The following is a 21,462-nucleotide window of genomic DNA, read 5'->3' as shown; positions in this document are numbered from 1 at the left end:
TGTTGTGGAGGATTTTTAATTAAAATGATTTTTTTTTTTGTATGCAAATACACGTACAAATACACAAGTTAATAAAGCTATAACTTTGTATGGTGGACTTGGAAAAGGAGGCAATCAATGTGAATATACAATGTTTTTAATATTTGCATATATGAGCTTAGGTCATTTGTGTAGTTTTCTTGTGCTCTCATTTTGAAAAAGTAATGCTATTGTTACTATATCAGTGTAGTTTATGTATACATATATATAAGAAGATTTTAAATAATACATTTGATGTATATCCATTTGATTATGGAGAGGTATGCCTTTTCACACTGTGAATTGCATTTCTAGTCTTTTCCTGGTGCTCCAAATGCAGGTCATGTCACTCCTCTGCAGCTTGAATTCAACCATTTTGGGGCATAGGAGGAAGTTTTCTTTGCTTTTTGTTAGAATTTAGTGACTACATGGAAATTTGAAACTTATGCCAAAAGTTCCAAGGAAAACAAGCTTCTCCCCCTTGTCCTCGTGGGCAGGGGACCACCATGTGGCTGTGAGAAGCACTGTCACGGTTCATAAGGTTTGTGGCATAACCACATTTGATAGACATCATCTTGAAAATGGACAAAACATGAATAGCACAAATAACTGCAAGTTCTTGGAATCATGGAATCATCTAGGTTGAACAATGCCTTCCATTCAAACTGAGTCTCATCCCTAAGCCACATTCCTTCACGCTATGTCCACATGTCTCCTAAATGTCTACAGGTATGGTAATGCCACCACTTCCCTGGGCATCCTGTTCCTGCTCCTGTCCACCCTCTCTGTTAAGAAATTTCTCCTAATGCCCAATTTGAACCTCCTCTGGCACAGCTGGAACCCCTTTCCTTGTGTCCTACCACTTGCCACCCGAGAGCAAACAGACTCCTTGCTGCAACTTCCTTTCAGGTATCTGGAGGTTGCCATCAGGTTCCCCCTCAGTCTCCTTTTCGCCAGACATAAAAACACCTTCCCTCATGCTAAATCTGAAGGCATTCATTAAGAATTTCATAGAATTATAGATTAAATCGTAGAATCATATAATCATAGAATCACAGAATGGCCTGGGTTGAAAAGGACCACAATGCTCATTGAGTTCGAACCGCCTGCTATGTGCAGGGTCGCCAACCAGCAGACCAGGCTGCCCAGAGCCACATCCAGCCCGGCCTTGAATGCCTCCAGGGATGGTTTCACCCCTCTGGGTGAAAAACTTCCTCCTAGTATCATAGCCTAAATCTCCCCTGTCTCAGTTTAAAACCATTCCCCTTATCCTATCACTGTCCACCCTCATAAACAGCCATTCCCCCTCCTGTTTATATGCTCCCTTCAAGTACTGGAAGGCCACAATGAGGTCTCCCAGCAGCCTTCTCTTCTCCAAGCTAAACAAGCCCAGTTCCCTCAACCTTTCCTCATAGGATAGGTGCTCCAGCCCTCTCATCATCCTAGTGGCCCTCTTCTGGGCCACTAATTTCAATCATTTACTTATTTTGGAAACAACCTTGGTTGTCAGTCTTCTTCCAGACTTGTGTCTCAATGCCTTTATGATCAGAATGGGCCTCCTCCCTCACATTTGTACAAAAACTGAGCTCTGTTCCTGGACAGACTATGATTCTAAGTTATTTTACAGAGGAAAATCCTTGCCAGACAGTTCTGATTCTTGAGATGTTCGTAATGGAAATGAACAGCAAAGAAAAAATCTTGCAAGCATATAAAAAGTAACATTTTCTTATTTCATAAGTTATGAGCATGCTTACTCAGCTGTGAAGGAAGGGACTGTGGCTGTCACTTTTGCTCTCACATCACAGAGCAGAAATAAGTAAGAAATCCCTGGGCTGAGGCTGGAGCTGTGCAGCACAGTGCCTGACAGCTCTCCAGACACGGGGCTGAAACCAAGGGCGGAACAACCAGAAATAAAACCGAGTGCACATTCATGTTTTTGTTCCCACTCTGCCTTTTCAAGCACTTAAAAAGCTTTTCTCATAACCCCCTGTTTTGAGTGTTACCTCTGAAACACCACTTTATAATGAAGGTTGGGAGGAGGTCCTATTGGAGCAAAGCCATGCAGAAATGTGCTCAATTATAAGAGAGTGCTCAATGCTGTTGCTGCTCAGCAGAGTGCAAGATGTTTGTTGAAGTGTTCTGCTGCCTTGAGGCCTTGCTAACAGACATACAGTTGCATGCTGAGGTTGCCTTCTCTTATGGAGCTGCATACCCTTGGCTTTATGTGACCCCATCCCATCTGTGCTGACTGAGCTTCATGGAATCATAGAATAGCTCAGGAAAAGACCTTAAAGATCACCAAGTCCAACCCCAACCCAACCATCCTGCCCTAACTCTAACAGCCCTCTGCTCAGTCATGGCCCTGAGCACCACATCCAAACGGTTGTTAAACACATCCAGGGGTGGTGACTCAACCACCTCCGTGGGCAGCCCATTCCAGTGCTTAACAGCCCTTTCTGTATAGAAGTGTTTCCTGATATCCAACTTAAACTTCCCCTGGTGCCACTTGAGGGCATTTCAGTGTGATGAGGAGCAAAGGGAGGTACAGTCATCCTCTGTCTGACTTAGCACTGCTCTGTGTTTGATTAGAGTCTCATCCCTGATTCCTTACATTTCATGAAGGACTCTTCCTGATTTATTTATTTATTAATTTTTAAGACAGAAATGAGAATGTGATTGATATTTTCCCACTCATTATAGAAACGTGGGTTCTGTTTAGGAGTATTAAGGTATTGCATTCATATTTAAGGCGTTAACATATATTGCAACTGTCCAGTAGCAGTGCTAAGTTTCCACCCAGAGAGATTTTCCTCTGGCCAGGCTATGCAAATGCTACAGGGAAAAGTTCCGTGTAAGGTCTTCAGACTGCTATTCTGTTTTTCAGCCTTTCTTAATAGGCAACTCAGAGCGCTGAAATGTAATTCTTGTTTTTATGGCTAACCCGGTGCTCAAGCTGCCTGGGACAGCATAGCAGAACCTGTCTATTAAACCTGCATTTGCACCCCTGTGTACTTCTGAATATGAAGAAGTTAACAGCCTGTCAGCTCCTTGGTTGCAAACCTAACCCTATTTCACACTTAGTAGGATTTGAAAATTGAAATCAGGATCGTTTAAGGAAACATTTTACCGTCAGGTTCTGCTCAGAGGCAGGTGGACATGCAGGCAGGCATGGTGCTGATGGCAGGGCTGCTGCTCTCAGCATTCCCCTTTACCAGCACTTCTGTTGGGTGATGGGAATTGTCATCATTTCTACACAGAAGAGCCCATTTCTGCCTCTATAGAAAATATATGTGGTGCCGGTACTGCGAGGCCGTAGGCAGGGAGATCCACCTCACCGGACAGTATTAGGCTAAATTCTGTATCTTAACCACACCAAACATTTATAAATAATTAGAGAGATAGAAAGTCTGTCTCAAGTCTGGAGAAGTGCAGTGTTCTCTTCTGACTGCTTTTCTTAGCTACCCCTATTGAATATAGGCTGCCGTAACAGATGCAGGCATTCAGATTGACATTTAATTTATCCTCTGAATTAAAAAGGGATGATAGAGTTTAGTTCCAGTTAAAAAATGCCAGCACTCTGTCACTAAGCCTTATTTCTATCAAAGTCACATTAGTATTCAGCTGTTTGCAATTAGCTGAGCTCCCCATGCAAACTCCCTCAATAAATAGTTTAATAACAATGAAGAGAACATGTGGGCCTACCCTTCTTGGGGAAGAACAATTAATTATGTTGAGAAATTAAGCCACAAAGAGATTACTCAAACATTATATTTCTTTTAATTTTAAGTAATGAGCTGTAAAATCTAATCAATGTGCCTCCAAGGGAGCTGTACTCTTGGGTTAGAGCAAACACCATTTGGTCCATCTGAAAGACTGCTGACTGATAGGGCGCTGTGCTGTTATCTGTCTATACTTAATTAGAGATGTCATATCTATGTCTGCATAGTCTGCTGAACATTGGGGACGTACATAAATAAAGATGTTTATTGCAGGATGGACATAGTAAACATAGCTAGAATACAAAGAGAATAGAGTAGAAGAAGGATAAAGAAACTGACGTGAAATTCAGTTGTCCTGTATTCCTAATTCCCACCCATTTCTGGGTTAATGTTTTGTTTCTTTTAAAAAACAAAGTAATCCTACAATCTTATGCAACCAACAAATGAGGTCATCCCAGAGACAACAGAAAGGATGTAGAATTTAGAGGGGAAAGAACACTGAGTTAAGTGACATGTGAGCTCCTGATCTCGGCAGATCCCAGTAGCGCTCAGACTCTTTTGTCACCCTCAGTATTTCTCACAGCACAATACAAAAACTTTTAATTGGAAATGGAACACTGAGGGTTTTGTTGAGGTTTCACAAATCACAAATGCAGACTACTTAACAGGGCCTGACGGATGACTAGTGGTACGTTATAGGCTGCTGAGGGACAACTTTTGCACTGCGCTCACCAGTCCTATGCAGCATTCATTGTATACAAGCACTTGCTCATGTCCAGGGCTTTGGATTGTCTGAGAAGTGCCTTGCTTTTCAACACAGAGAGTGGGTTACTACAGAGGGATGTTTGCTGAAATGGTAAAAAGTTCAGCTTTTGAAGTTAGAGCTTTGGAGCCAGAAATTGTGATTATAGGTGTGATGAAAGGGATGAAGTTTATTTTCTTCTGAGATCCATAGTCAGAAGACATATCTAACACAAAAAACAGATAGGAGGTTCATGTGAATTACGACACAGCAGAGCTTAGAAACCATGGCCTTATTGCTGTGAATTCCTGTGAACCTGCAGGATGAGAAGGAGGTCAGAAGAACATCAGATGTTTTCACACTGGAATTGATAGAAAGCTCTTTGACTCTCACAGTGATAAGGGTTGTATCCTCACTAAGTAAACCACTCTTTGATTTCTTATGGTTACTCTCCCAGGGCAGAGAATGGTCTGCATCAAAATCCATGGCACTCTGACTCAAAAGAATAGATGAGGCAGGTTTATGCGTGAGTTGGGAATCGAAACTCAGCCTAGCCACTGGAATGCAGCACAGCTAAATTGAAGCAGATGTCCTTTTCATTGCGTTTCCCACCTGTTTTTCAAACTGCCCTCTCAAAAAGCTTTTTTCTTGGTCAGGTAAGTCTGTGTGTCAGAAGCAAGAGAAGCACAGTGGTGGCTGAGGGGCAGGGAAAGAATTTGCCCAATGAATAATTACTCCTCAGTGCTACCAAGAGTAAACCCCTTCTTCTTTGCAGGCATCCTCACACTGTCATAAATAATGACATGTGGCAATACAAACACACTGAATGTACAGCACTCATTAATTAAGGCCGGTCCACAGAGCTGCTGCTTTGCTGAAGCTGGCCAATTCTGTATGCTTTTATCCATTATAACTGCTTGTTTTCCCAGGTGACATCTTATCAGGTAAACATTGTTCTGGCATCCCAGAACACGACAGACTGTCATTAGATAAAGGAGAAGGTTAATAAAATAGAAACCCAGGTTAGAAGCAATGCTTGAGCCAGAGGCAGAGCAGTCTGGCCACGTTCAGCAAACTGCAATCAGTGGGAGGGTGCCAAACACCACATCCTGTCCTGTAACATTCATTGGCCATAAGAAGCTTAAATCCTTTTTGCTGAGATCTGTGGACCATTTCCTTTCATCCACAGCTCCCCATATCACTGTCTTGACCCTCTGGTGAGCCCAGCAAGTTAGAGAGGGTTCTCTCCAAAGTTGTTCTGTGAGGATAACAGAGAAAGGGAAGGGATCATCTCTGATTGGTTTTTCTGGGCCACAGGGGGATGCTAACTACGTTAAATGTTTTTGCAAAGGGAGTTCCTCTTGCTGCTACTTAGGGCCACCGCCCCCAGTGAATCACTGTGATGAGGAAAGGACACTTCTTGGTCAATGGCCTAGAGGTAAGCACTGCTTTTATTGTCTCTTCTTCAGAGACCTCAGAGGAAGATTGGGATGAGAGAAGATCTTTGAGGGGATCAAAAATACAGTGTCAGAGCTGATTTACACCAACTGAGGCCTTATACCTCCATCCTGGAAGATTTGTTTTAACTCTTCTGAGAGAGACTTGCTGTGATTCCATTTGGGTTGTGTTTTGGATTTTAATTTGTCAGCCCTGTTGCACACAAACTATGACAGTGGCCATGTGCTGCTGTTATAGGCACCATTAGCAATATTCCTAAAACCTCTCCTCCTTTCTCAACTATGAGGAAAAATCTTCTGCCACCAGTCAGCTGGAAGGCCGATTGCCAGTGCTTGTAACTGGCTGGTGCACCTGTGGATGGGACATCAAAAGAGCTATGACAGCTTCATTGGGTCTCCTTCAAACTCCTTGGCAAAAACTGGCTGGGTCCGTTATGGGCACAACAAGGCTCATGTGGGGCTTTTCTGAAACTTCTGTTTTACTTCTGATGCACACAAGGCAGAAGAAAAGCAGCCAAAGGAGATTCTGGAGAGAGCTGTTCGACATGTAAGTCATATTTTTATTCTGTTCTTAAAATAAAGAGGGTAGGTACAGTTCAGCTGTGGTTGGGAAGAGAAGACAGAAGATGAATGCCTACAAGGATGGTAGTAACTGAAATGGCAAGGAGGCAAAAAGGTTTTTGAAAATTGCCACTGTATCTGTCGGGACATCTTCCAGCCTTCCCAAGACAGCAAGAAAGAAAATCGTTCTGCTGTCACTGTCATCTGAGTTTCATAGAAATGTCCCATATAGAACATGCAATGCTTCTCTCCCAGGAGAGCGATCCTGAGGACATGCAGCCAACACTGATATCTGCATGGATGCTTCACCTCAGCCTTTCTCAATATTAAATCTGTACTCATAATGATACACTAGTGAAAACTGTGTGACACTTGGTGTCTACACCTTTCAAATGTATGCATTTCCCTCTCTTGCGTATAGCTTATACCATATCTTATTTATTATTTTAACCCCTGTCTTGCCAGGTTTTTTGCATTGATGCCGTTGGTCACATCCTTATAATCCTGAGGCTTCTCTGTCCCTCACTTCTAAACTGATGGCAATCTCCAGAAACGCATTAGCACTTATTGCATAGCCTCGCTCTGCTGGTACAGCCCAGCTGCTGGGTTACACAGGGGTAGGAAGAAGATGAGTCAAAGACTGTCAGAATGGTGGCTGAGATACATCTTACCAAAGGCAGGGGAATACTGCATACTACCATGCAGCTACGTGGAGCAGAGGGTTAACGGCCCTCTTGCTGACTGCTACACCAGAGAAATAGGAAGTCAAAAGAAATACCCAAGAGAAAGCAGAACAAACCTTCTCTCCATGTCTACCTTCTCTAAAACCATCAAGTTTCTCTGTAAGTTGAAGTTTTAATGTCAGGCTACTCAGCAAAGTGTTTAGGCATATATTTACCTTCTGGGTATACTCACGGCTCCTGATAAGGCCCCTTTATCTTTAAGCAGGAATGATGTAAAGCTTAAAGTGCTCTCTAAAAAAGAACTTCAGCATATTCTGGAAGGTCTGTGTACAATTTTTTCCTATAAAAGACTTAATTGATTTGCCATAGTTTACTCTATTCCTGGAGTTACTTCTTTTCAAAGTAAAGAAAAAGTCCACTGTATTTCACTTCTGCAAAATCATCTTGATCTGAAAGTGGATATAAACAATGATATGTATATATATTCTTTCACAAAGGCAGTGAAGATCTATTCACGTGGATAGTGCTATCAGTAGAAATGCTAATTGGCATTTCCTCATCACTGCTGCATTATCAGTAGTCTGCAAGAAGAGAAAAAGTACCATCATGCATATTTGCTGCAGAGAGCAGTTTGCTGCAGGATGAAGATGCTGTCCAGTAATGTTTCCTTTATTTTCCTTTCATTGCTACTTGTGCATCAGACATATACTATCTCCCGGAGAAGGTAAGGATTTCCAATGTCGGATAACATCCAGTGGCTATTTTAGTGTGTTCTGTTGAGTGGACTCAGTACTGGCCTGTGGCATCTGGGCAGATGAGCAGATTACAGGGTTGGAAACCTGTACTTCAGAAAGTACCCCACAGTCACTGGTCTAATGAAAGCCCTTTCTCTGCAGGAAGCAGTTATACGTGTGAAGTAACTTCCTAGCTGGATGTGGCTCTGGGCAGCCTGGTCTGCTGGTTGGTGACCCTGCACATAGCAGGGGGTTGGAACTGGATGAGCATTGTGGTCCTTTTCAACCCAGGCCATTCTATGATTCTGTGATTCTATGATTATTGTGGAAAATGGAAACTTAGAAGTGATTTGACACAGAAAGATCCAGAAAAACAAAATGTCATGATTTCATTCTTCCTGGAATTACTCCACATGTAATCTGGAAGGCTACACATTAAGAGTTAATTGCCCCCAGTCAGAAGTCAATACAATATGTAGTGCTATGTACATATGTACACTCAAATTAGCTCTAAGCAAATTAACTTGTGAAGCACTAAGGCCGCATCAGCTGAATAGAAGTATTATGCGCAGCAGATAATTAATCAAAATGTATGTTTTTAATTCCTCCAATTCAGACTAGTCACCTGTCAGTTTTTAAGACTGCCCAGAGAACTCACCGTTTGGATAGTATATTGTTTAGCAAGTGTTGTACAGTTTGTTCAGAATTAGATCACTCAGTTATGTTCAGAAGGTTTTTAATAACCACAACTACACCATATTGTGAAACCCATGCTTTGTACAAATGATCATCAAGACTTTGATGGTTGGGTGGAGCCACGTACTATCATATTCTCTTCTGTGTAAAATATGCAATGTTTAGTTTTTCTAAAGAGCAAATCATGCCAATGAACAGTAGTAAGATGTTGAATGAATGAGAATTGTATCAAAACTCTTCTTTTGTTCAAATCAGTGAAAATCTGTAGGTAGTTTTCCATCAGAAAATGACTTTTGAATTAAGCCTTTCTTTTCATTGTTGTGTAATTTAAGAAAAAAATGCTCAAGCACTTGTAAGGATTTGTCCAAAAAGATCCTATAAAAATGAGAAATCTTTTAAAACAACACTATTAGGACAGCATAAAAGAGTACTTCAGATTAGATACTACTCAGTTCCAAGATCCTGTTTTATCTTTAAGTGCAGCCTGCAGGCTTGAAAATCTTGCAGAAAACAATTCATAATGGAATTGTTTTCTATGTGAATCTTATCGCAGGATACACTGCTCTATATGCCTAAACTATTTGGGCATAAAGCCTTTTAAAAGCCTTGGTATTGGCGTAACACTGATAAAAATGAATGATTTACAAATTCATATTAACATTCACACAGAGGAAATAAGGAAAGCTCATAATTAAAAAGCTGTTTTTTTATTAACTAGGGTCTAAATGTTAGCTTAAAGCATGCTGATACATTTGTGAACATTATCAAAGTAGTAATGTAGATAAAACTGTCATTGTGACAGTGGTGACACACTGGAACAGATTGCCCAAGGAGGCTGTGGATGCCCCATCCCTGCAGGCATTCAAGGCCAGGCTGGATGTGGCTCTGGGCAGCCTGGTCTGCTGGTTGGTGACCCTGCACATAGCAGGGGGTTGAAACTGGATGGGCATTGTGGTCCGTTTCAACTCAGGCCATTCTATGATTCTATGATTTAGGGTGGGAATCAACTTCAGAGTCCTAGAGCTTGACTCAGTTGCCTTCACAGATGTTTCTTGTGCCATTTGGTATTTCCAGGAGATTCCTGCCTAGCAGAATGGTGTGGTGTCCCCGGACAGATTCCCTGCATACTTTGGAACAACTCAGGTGGTATATTTAGGCAAGAGTTTCCTGTGAACCCCGTGACATATCACACATCCTTCTGTAGGTGCTTCTTGCATCCTAGGCTGTCTTTAGAGGTGACATATCACAGAATCAGGAACAGGGGCTACCAGAGACTTTCACGGGACCTGCAGAATGCCAGTGTTCTGAAAAGGCAGCTGGACACCACAGGGCCTGACCTGACACTAGACACCCATTTCAAGGCAACACCTCAAGCAAAAGAAGTTTACAGTGCAAAAATGACTATTCAACTCTCCCCAAGAGAAATGCCTCGGGGTCAGCTGTGTGCACATGGGCATCTGCCATGAGATGCCTTGAAGCGTATCACCCATCTTCACTGCATGCCTCATGAAGGCATGAGTTTTCCAGAAGTCACATCCATTTTTGAAAAATATTTTGATATTTTTATGCATAATTCCCTGATCAAATCCATGCAGACCTTTGTATTTGGGGTTTGCTAATTTCAAGCTGACACAACCCCAAGAGATCAGTTCAGTTGCCTGAACATTTCATTGCTGATTGAGTTACTCTATGGCATTCACACAGTCTCCAAGGGTCAGTTATGAGATCTGAGTTCCTGTGGCATATCTGTGATAGGGTACTAAGCACGAGTGCTCTGATAACCGATGTGAAGGCTAAGGGGTTTTATCAGAACATCTTGAAGGACCTGAAGCTAGACATTAAAGCATGAGGAAACAGAAAGCAAGAGCAATTTGCAGCAAGAATCTGCATCTGCTGAGATTCCTTCAGCCCTGGACCATGTAATTCCCTAATGATAACTGATGGGCTGTTACAGCTGATACACAGCTCTAACTCCCACTGCATATGGTTGAATCTACTTCCTTATTTTTTCCAAATGTTTAGTGGCAAAATGACAGTTCAGCCTGGACAAAAGAGCTGCTCCCCTTGGTGAGAAAGAACCTTTAAGTGTCTGATTTTCATCTTGGTAAGATCAGTGCCACATTACAACCGAATGCAATGCAAGTTCATGTGCTAGAGGTTCCCAAAGGGGGTATTGGTACATGATGTATAACCTCAGTGTGTCTTTAAAGGTTCAGATTTTTAGTCCAACAGGACTCTGAGTTTGTAACGTAGTCTGAACACAGATATAAACTGTCCTAAACAGGCATATGTGAATACTTACAGCTGATGTTAATAAAACTAGCTGATCTCATTTAAATGGCTTCCTCCTTCAATCTGTCCCATGGAAGCTCTAACTCAGCATTCTCAACATCTGTGGTTCCCTGCACTTGAGATGTACTTTCTCAATACAGTCCTTTCAGTACGGAGGATTGTAGTTTGCTGTGTTGTATAAACACAGACTCTAGTTAACTGGGAGATATATGCAGATAATTGTTTTCTTTCCAATTGCAAAAAACAATTAAGCATAAACTTAACGTTCAAGGAAATCAAGCTAAGCATGCATTTGAGTGCTCTATTGAACTGCATCGCATTCTAATTTTTGGGTTCAGTTAATGGTGTATGGTCTCTGTGTAGCTCATATCTTCAATATAAAACAGGCTTGTCCCGTTTTCATATGAACTTGTGTACAACTTGTGGTATTTGCAACATTCATTGGTTAAGCTCCCCATAGCTAATTGTATTTGGTTAGAAAAAAATGTTTCATCTTTCAATTTGAATCTGCCACTCAGTATCTTTAGTAGGTGATCCGTAGTTCATCCTGCGAAGGAGAGAGTAGTAAGAAAAAAACAAATACTGACTCTGTCCTTATCATTCATTCATTCATTTCCTACTTTTAGTCCTACTGAAGGATTGGATTAAGATTTGCTTTTAAAACTGGTAGCAGAAGTAGATCAGTATAGTTTTTAAACAGTACGCAGACAAGACCTTAACAAGTGCTTATCCACTCTAATATCTAAGGTGTGTGTGAAGTTCACCCATTACTAGTAAACCACAGCCCGCACATTATGTGCATAACAATACGTGCATTTCAGCTGTCTATCTGAAAGACCTGACTACACACACACACATTACTAGAGCCTCAATGCAGCTGCTGATCACTGGTTTGTTGGAGATATTCCTGTGCATCTCACAGCCATTACAAATGTCTGTCTGCAGAATGCACACAAGGGGCATCTCAAAAACACTGGGTATTTAAACTCAGGACACAGAACTTTCAATATTCATCTCTTAGAATGTAGGCAGGAAGGGGAACCACTGTGCTCATCCACTCTGCTCTGTGTGTCCTTTGGGGTGTAGGGTAATTCAGTTCTCTCTTTTTTTTTTTTTAGATACTGCTGAGATTGGATAAAGAATAAAGAAAGACAGACAAAAATATTAAGGGTTTTTTTGGAACAAGTACTTCCTCCCCCCCCGCCCTCATCCCCCATCCCCCTTGATTATTTTCTATTATTATACCAAAATAAAGTCAAAAATGATCTGAATTCCTTCTGGAAACTATTTTTCAGGACCATGAAAAAGGTACAATTTATGGATACTGTTCCATGCTAGATATCCTTAGGACTACAGTATTAACCAGGATGTATTATGATATTGAATAACTGCTACACAAAGAGAGAAGGAACTGCATTCTAGGGGGAATAATGACTGAAAAGTATGTAAGGTAATACGACATAAGTAACTGAATCTGACCTCTCATTGTACTTAGTTATGGGGTGAGAAGAAAAAAAAAAAAGAGAATAAATTTTGAATGTGTTACTAAAGTAAGAGCAAGAAGATGGCTTTCACCAGGGCCATGGTATTGGTGAGACTGGTAATGGAATATAACATAAAATACAAATATAAAATGTATTTTAAAGTAATTGAGATCTAAGACAACATACTGCAAAAAGTCACAGCATTTTTTTCAGGCCAAAAATTAATGTCTTATGGTGAAACACATTTATCCAAGGAATAAAAAAGATTGTGACCGCATCTAGTTTACCTGCTGGGAGAAAATGATGCCACAGAGCTTGGATTTTCTAGTAGTCCAGACCCAGGGATTGGTGGTTTCCACACAGCTTGTAAGCCTGATTTTGTTTACAGAAAAGTCAGTGGATGGTGGAAGGGGAACGACATATGTCTCAGTCTCAGTCTGATAAAGAGCTGGGATGATGCCAGAGTGCCATATAGACAGAGCTTAAACATTGGCTTCATTGCAGAATACATAAACCTTTGCTGGGAGGAAACACCAGATATAAAATGGCTCTTTAATCTCACAAATTCCAATTAGAAATGCAATGCACATTTTCTAACCTTGGCATGACTAATTACTGGAACAAGCTACCAGTAAAGTTGATGAATTTACTATTTATTCATGCCTTTAAGTCAACAATGGATGCCCTTCTAGAATTTATGTGATAGACAAACATATGTTGTAGTGAAGTACAGTATGTTTTACTGGGGTTATTACCGTCACTATGTTAATGGTCTGTCATGTGGTGGAGGTCAAGCTAGTGGTCTTTCATGGCCTACAACTCTCTAAAGTAGGTTAAATCTCTTACTGCTGACAGTATTGCTCTTGTCTACATGATCATCCTCTTCATATTCTTAATTTGTCCTTTCCCTCCATTACCTGTGACCAGAGAATTATAGAATTAGGGTTGGAAAAGACCACTAAGATCATCTAGTCCAACTGTCATCCCATCTCCATCCCCACCATGCCCATTAATTGCATCTCTCAGTGCCACCTTTACCCTTCTCTTGAACTCATCATGAACTTATGCTCCTGAAATCTATTCGGGCTCCTTAATTCCCAAAGAAATGAATTACTGAGTATAATAGGAAGTTAAATTAGTAAAATAGGAGATCACGGACTCATAGAATTGCAGGGGCTGGAAGGGACCTCCAGAGGTCATCAAATCCAGCCCCCCTGCAAAGCAGGCTTCCTACAGTAGGCTGCACAGGTAGACATCCAGGCGAGTCTTGAATATCTCCAGAGAAGGAGAATCCACAGCCTCCCTGGGCAAAAAATCACAAATCACAGGTCACAAATGCTTCATTAGCTTCTAATACATTAATAATCACTAGGGAGAAGAAGTACCTGATATTCATCAGTAAGCCACATTTTAGGTCGTTCCTGTGTTGTAGCAAATAGTTCTTCTTGAGACTTGAGACCAGAAAGTAGTTCCATGGTTACCAAATCCAATATCTTGATATCTTCAAGACGTAGTTGAGTAGCTCCTTTTATCTGTTGATCAAACTCTACTTAAAAAAGGCAAACTCCATTGTCCAACCTCTGATTTCTTCTATAATTCTCTTAGAATATTTATGTATTTATATTCTCTTAGATGTGGCCCGTCATATTGGGGAACAGATAGTGTGTTGTCTGTATGGCTACTGCAGGTCACATAGAGGTTGGCCAAACATTAACTCACCCCCTAGGATAGGATGCTAGCACTCATTTTAAAAAGAAAAGCTGAAACACTTTCAAGGAAACTGAAATCTTTCCAGGATGAAGTGTCTGAAGAAGACTGTAACTCACTCATCAACATATACAGGTATTTGCAATATTACTTTCTATGAGTTCCATGTGTAGGTAAATGAGGCCCCATCTGCAGTACTGCATCCAGATCTGGAGCCCCCAGTACAAGGGAGCTGTTGGAGAGGGTCCAGAGGAGGCCACAAAGATGCTTGGAGGGCTGCAGCACCTCCCATATGAAGACAGGCTGAGGGAGCTGGGCTTGTTCAGCCTGGAGAAGAGAAGGCTGTGGGGTGACCTCATTGCAGCCTTCCAGGACCTAAAGGGAGCCTCCAAACAGGAGGGGAGTCAACACTTTGAAAGGGTGGATAACAGCAGGACAAGGGGAAATGGTTTGAAGTTGAAGGAGGGAAGATGTAGGTTGGATGTCAGGGGGAAGTTCTTTCCTATGAGAGTGGTGAGGTGCTGGAACAGCTGCCCCGAGAGGCTGTGGGTGCCCTGTCCATCCCTGGAGGTGTTCAAGGCCAGGTTGGATGGGGCCCTGGGCAGCCTGGGCTGGTATGAAATATGGAGGTTGGTGGCCCTGCCTGCGGTGGGGGGGTTGGAGCTTCATGATCCTTGAGGTCCCTTCCAGCCCTAGCCATTCTGTGATCTGTGATTCTGTGACACGCCATTCCAATTTCATGGTTTTGGAGTGAGAGAAGTCACAGAAAAAAAAGCATTACAACAGCACTTTCAGATTGCATTTTCTGATTACAATCTGGAAGTGTGTGCTGATCTTATGTAATTTTCTTATTTTATTGGTATAATTGTGAAAATATAGTTGAAATGCTGTAAACGAGGATCGGCACATATACATTACAATAGAGCTGCCTCTGCTGGATATAGCTACTTCTAATTAAGTGGTTCTGAACAGTTAATATAAAGCAGTTAATATTCAGATGCAAGTATTCCCCAAAAACCAGTGACTGCATAATCATAATTTTAACACGGGATGCTCCCATGTCTATCTATTTGCAACTGAATGCTATCTCCATTGCACAACTTGCCATACAGACAGTGCACTACTCGATTTCTTTGGAGACTAAGAACTTAAATATGAAGACTATACTAGTTTCATTAAAAGCACTGAAATATTTGAATTCAATGGCTGGATCTTTGTCAAAAGGTAAAATATTAATGGTTATTTGGCATCTAATTATTTCCAAATGTTTTTATTGCTATATATTAAATTAGGGGAGACTAGAAAAGAGAGAGCGCAATTCTAAATTGACTGCCAACTTTTAAATGAGATTGTTTCTCCTGAGACCATGGTGATTGGAACTTGCATTAGTAGCTCACTGGAGCACATATATTTCTTCTGACATATGTCATAGTTAGATCGTTTTATTGATGCCAAAATACTTTTCTGTTTTAAAGTATTGCTGTAGAAGAATCCTCTCTAAAAAATGTTTATATTATAATTACACATTGTGCAATGCTCCTAATACATATATTCCCACATTTAATGGGTATAATGCCAGCTGGTACTTTTCTGTGGGTTTTGTCCATTGGTATTTATTATTTCAATCTTGCAATCTTGCAAATATTGCAAAAACAGAAGAGTATTTTATGTGGTTTTCTCTACGCTACCTGAAAATTCCATTATTTAGTGGAACAATGAAAAATAATATGTTTTAATATTTCTGTTGCTGTACCTAACTCTAAAGTTATGGTAATGATTGCCTACTGTCCTCTAGAGAATAAACGTGCAAATATTTCATAGAATCATGGAATCGCTAAGGTTGGGAAAGACTCAAAGGATCATCCAGTCCAACCATTCGCCCTTCACCAATGGTTCTTGCTAAACCACGTCCCTCAACACAACATCCAAACGCTCTTTGAACACCACCAGGCTTGGTGACTCCACCACCTCTCTGGGCAGCCCATTCCAGTGCCTGACCACCCTTTCAGACAAGTAGTATTTCCTAACGTCCAGCCTGAACCTTCCCTGGCGCAGCTTGAAGCCATTCCCTCTAGTCCTATCGCTGTCACACGAGAGAAGAGGCTGACCCCCAGCTCACTACAGCCTCCCTTCACGTAGTTATAGAGATCAATAAGGTCTCCCATGAGCCTCCTCTTCTCCAGACTGAACAATCCCAGCTCCTTCAGCCGCTCTCCATAAGGTCTGTGCTCCAGATTCCTCACCAGCTTTGTTGCCCTCCTCTGGACACGCTCCAGGGCCTCGATGTCTTTCTTACAGTGAGGGGCCCAAAACTGGACACAGTACTCGAGGTGTGGCCTCACCAGTGCTGAGTACAGGGGAATAATTACTTCCCTGTTCCTGCTGGCCACACTATTTCTGATACAAGCCAGGATGCCATTGGCCTTCTTGGCCCCCTGGGCACACTGCTGGCTCATGTTCAGTCTGGCGTCAATCAACACCCCCAGGTCCATTTCCTCTACACAGTCTTCCAGCCACTCTGCCCCAAGCCTGTAGCGTTGCCTGGGGTTATTGCGGCCAAAGTGCAGGACCCAGCATTTGGTCTTGTTGAATCCCATCCCATTGGCTTCAGCCCAGCTATCCAGCCTATCTACATCCCTCTGGAGGGCCTTGCTACCCTCAGGCAGATCAACACTTCCAGCCAGCTTGGTGTCACCTGCAAACTTACTGAGGGTGCACTCAATGCCCTCATCCAGGTCATCAATAAAGATATTAAAGAGGACAGGCCCCAGCACCGACCCCTGGGGAACACCACTCGTGACCGGTTGCCAGCTGGATTTAACTCCATTCACCACCACTCTCTGGGCCCGGCCCTCCAGCCAGTTCCTTACCCAGCCAAGAGTGTAAATTTGACACTGACTTACAGGTTTTAGGGGAATAAACACAAACTACTGCCCAGTGAAGAAATCTTTCTGCATTAAATTAAAAATGCTAAAGTCTAAATCTTCAAAAGCTTTTAAATATCTCATTAACATTTTAATTTCTACTTTCAAGAGCAACAAAACACAATAAAACTCTCAATGTTCTAACATCCTCATTTGTGTTGATATCACAAGTTAGAAAGATGAAGAAATGAACTTAGGTTGCAAGATTGTAACCTTGAAAATAATTTAGCCCAGTTTCACTAAACCTAAGGCCGTGGTTTGAATATATTTCTATTTTGTAAATCTAGATAATCTTTGTTTTAGTCTGAAGAAGACTAACCCTCCATCTGGGCATGAGTGTAAGCCAGCACCAAAAAGCAAATCCTAGGCATGTGTTTAGCACAGAGCTGCATCCTCCTTTTCCAATCAGTAAAGCTTATTAATCCTAAATTAATACTACAGTAAAAATGTTTGCTCAGTTTCTGTTTTGAAGTTGGCTTATGTCAAACTATCTTGGAGCAAAGATGGAGCAGAGTGAGAACCTGCCTGCAAAATCTTGCTTTGTGTCTTTAGCAGATGACCTTGCTTCATACAATGGCTTAAAAATACAAATCAACATGACTGAAAATATGGGATTAATTTTACCTAACCCAGGGTATATATTCTGTACTTATCTGCATTTGAGATATTCTTATAGACTCTTGACATGCACAATAGCAACGGAAGACATTTCTAGGCTGCAAACAATCTCATCCAAAAATAGTCAGTCAAAATAGGCTACATAAAGTCTACAGTTGCCTTTTCTTTTTCCTTGACTGAAAAGGGAAGAAAGGGTTCCCCTGAATAATATCCTGTGATGCCTGGTGAGAACAAACCTCTGCAGTAGCTGCCGTTATGTCAGCATCAAGACAGAAACTTTCTGATGTTGAGAAAGGAGGAGTGAAAGACTAAAATCTAAATTGAAAGGGAATTGTCAATCTATTGCAGGGTTGCTCCAGGTGACTTAATCTGGAAGGGAGATCTGAGTAATCCCAGGTGGTTTGTCAATGCTGGGAGAAGGTTCTGTGGAGGGATGGCTTCATGTTCTGGTTTGAGGATAGCCATCCAGGAAAGAAAACATTCATAAGAAAAAACTGGAAAAGCAAAGACATAGTGGAATCAGCCAAGACAATTTGCAAGTCATGGCTCAGAGGATTTAAGAAATATCATTGTAATTGGACTGGTCTTATGCATAGGTGTTTATTTTTGATATATTTACTGGACCCAGATCATTAACCCTTTGTTTCTCACCTGCCAAGCTCAGGCAGAAGGAAGGAGTCTTTCCAAGACATCTCATCCTAGTTTACACGCCCCTGATTTGGCTTAAGAGTTGTATATTTCCCAGCGTCAAAGCATTGGACCTGGTGATCTTGAAGGTCTTTTCCAACCTGAGCAATTCTATGATTCCATGATTCTATGGCAGCCTGCACTGCTATCAGCCATACTGCCCCTCAGGATGGACAATCAGAAGCAGCTGCTGCCTGAGAGCTGTCGGCTCCTTTTGCACTGGATTCCCACTGTCTTTATCCTTGCACAGCCTGTATGAACTTCTGCTCGGGAACTGTAGCCTGATATTAAACTCTCCATTCAGATGAGCAGATTTAAAAGATTTGTCTACTTACTAACAGACTAAATTCAGCAGAAGTTAAGATGCAAATTTATTCCTGGCCTATTTTCCTCTTTTTGCACTTTCTTGCTTTCTCCCCTGCGCCTTTTCCCTATCTGTTTACATTTCCTCATCTCCTCTGATTCATATCAACAATGTTAAGGAAACTTTTAATCTCCCATAATTCACTAGATTACCTTGAAGTGAGAGGAGCTGGCAGTGAGGTTGGGAGCGCACAGCTTTTCATCCCACCTTTGTCCTTGTGGATGAATTATGAACAGACCACAAAGGGAGGAGCCAGGCGTGTTTCTCTTCAGCTGGCACAGCAGGCAGAGGACTACGATAACAAAGAGAATGTAGTCCTAGCATGGGGAAGGCTGAAGCAGTTACAAACCAAGCACGTTTCCCAGCTGCTCTTATCAGCCATTGTGCAGCAGTCGTGTCACCACAGCAGACATTTTCCATGGGAACCAGTTTCCCCGGTGGCCATTTTGTCCTGGTTGAGGGGAGGAATATGAGTACTTCTTGAGGTGGAAGTTGGCTTTGTCCTGGGTGTCAGCAGAGCTTTTCTTCCACTGAGGCCAAATGCTGCAAGTGCCTCTGTTTTGTCTAAATTTGGTCATCTTTTGGAGTATGTATGGTGAGGGCCAAAGCCTGAGTTACAGGAATGTACTTCAGGATGGACACTGTCTCCGGCTGCTGCTGTCCTCCAGAGGTGTCCGTGAGTGCCAAGCTGCCTGTGTCCCCAAGCTGGGTCCTCCCTCATTCTCTGTCATGGCCTCTGTGCTTGTTGAACTCACCCTGCTTCTGAAAAGTGATGTTCCCTGCAAGCCTCTGTTTCCCCCTGAGCTCTGTATGGGCACCTGGCAACCTCCTCTCTGACAGGGAAGGGCTGACAGGAGTTGCAGGATTCTCTTTGGGACCATCAGGGTTTCATTGCACATATGTATCCACTGGCACTGAGCTGACAAATGCATCTGTTTCAGCTGAGCGCTTCAGTGGCCCATGTGACTGCACACATCTCCCTGATGTCCCAAGTCTGTTCTTCTGTCCCTGCTACATCTTTGGCTCTCGTTGCCTTTTTCACTAGGAGAGTTGCTGTGTTTGATGGGTTCCCTTAGTCCTCTGGATGTCCCCAAATTGCACCATGGGCGAATCAGGCATGTCAGCAATGCTCTCCATCTCAAGGCTGCAGCAGGAGCAGAGGGTGACTCTCCTCATGCGGTCTGGCACCATCAGGTGCAGCTCCTGCTGCCCTGCCACATGGGCTGAGCTCTGCCTTTCTGCTGGGCAGGTACTGCTGGGCTGATCAGGGTAGACCTGTGATGGACTCGCAGGTCTGAGTCTCAGCGAGTCTGTTTTAGTGGCTTTGTGCTTCAGAATGCCATAGGAAGCCTTTATGGGCATTCAGCCTTGCCTTATAAGATGCAATGACAGCACTTCCAACTCTCCTTGTTCACTTTTGAATGGTCTGGAACATACCAATGTAAGCTTGGTTCAAAACTAATTGCTGCTAGTAGTGAAGGATAGATGATGCTGCGAGGCCTGGGCAGAGTGCTGACAGCGTGGTGCCAGGATGCTGATCCACCTGTGTGGGTCAGTCCTGCTATGTAGGAGGACTCTCCTGGTCATCCTGAGCCCTGAAGCACTGCTGGGCCCTATGGTATTACAAGGAAGATAGGCTTGGTTTATCAGCCTGATTTAGGGTCAGGATGGATTCATCTGGTAGTACTACTGTGAATTAAGCAGGGAAGTGATGCATGATGTACCTTTTCAAGTGCAAGAAGTCTGATCAAATGAAAAATTTGGTTTTAAATTTCAAGAGACAAAAATTGTTTCCTCACAGAGAAATGAATCAAGGGGGAAAGCACCGTACTCCCACCTCAGCCCCTAATACTTTGGGCATTTTACAATTAAAATTGACTGTAGGACAGAGCAAAAAAAAAAAAAAAAAAAGGTCTTCATTTACTGTAAATAAAAAGTATATCATATTGGTTGGTCTACTCTGTCTATCTCCCTTGTTTGTGATTCTCTTGTTACTTCCTTCCCTTCTGATAATTCATAGGACACTGCTTTGGTGTCATTCATACATCTTTGAATGGTCCTTGCAAATGGACAAATGACAAGGCCTGGTCTCAACCTGGTAGTGTTCTCACTGCCATCCAAATGGGACTGTGATGTTCACTGACAGATGGGGAAAACAGACATGGCTTTGTAAGGAGAACTGAGAAGTCTTGATTAATTATGTCATGATGAAAGCTTTGCAATAAGAATGCCAAAGATCAGGAGAAAAGAAGGAGGTTGAAACTAGATGAGCACTGTGGTCCTTCTCAACCCAAGCCATTCTATGATTCTATGAAATGGATTCTGCAGTGTTCCACTGGCTCCACAGGGATCATGGCGCATAACTCACAGGTTCTACCTACAAACTGTAAAACAGGAGAGGTCATCTGTGGGAAAGAGAGTTTTTGGCAAAAAAAAAAAAAAAAAAAAAAAGAAACTAATACGAAGGCAAACACCAATCCCAGCTCTGGTTCACTAATTGCATGTTCAGAAGAAAATACACAGATCCTGGCACATCCAAATTAAAAAGATGAAGGTGGCAGTGGTGGGATAGAGAAAGTGATACACAGGGTATGACATGAAAGGCAAAGGCAGACAAAGAGTAGTGACACAGTAACAGCACTCTCTCAACAAGCCTGTGTCAGGTCATAGAATCACAGAATGGCCTGGGTTGAAAAGGACCACAGTGCTATGTGCAGGGTTGCCAACCACCAGACCAGGCTGCCCAGAGCCACATCCAGCCTGGCTTTGAATGCCT

Source organism: Gallus gallus, chromosome 3, assembly GCF_016699485.2.
Source record: "Gallus gallus isolate bGalGal1 chromosome 3, bGalGal1.mat.broiler.GRCg7b, whole genome shotgun sequence".
Lineage (NCBI taxonomy): Eukaryota > Metazoa > Chordata > Aves > Galliformes > Phasianidae > Gallus > Gallus gallus.
The sequence above is the reverse complement of the archived record's forward strand: the minus strand, read 5'-3'. Positions refer to the sequence as shown.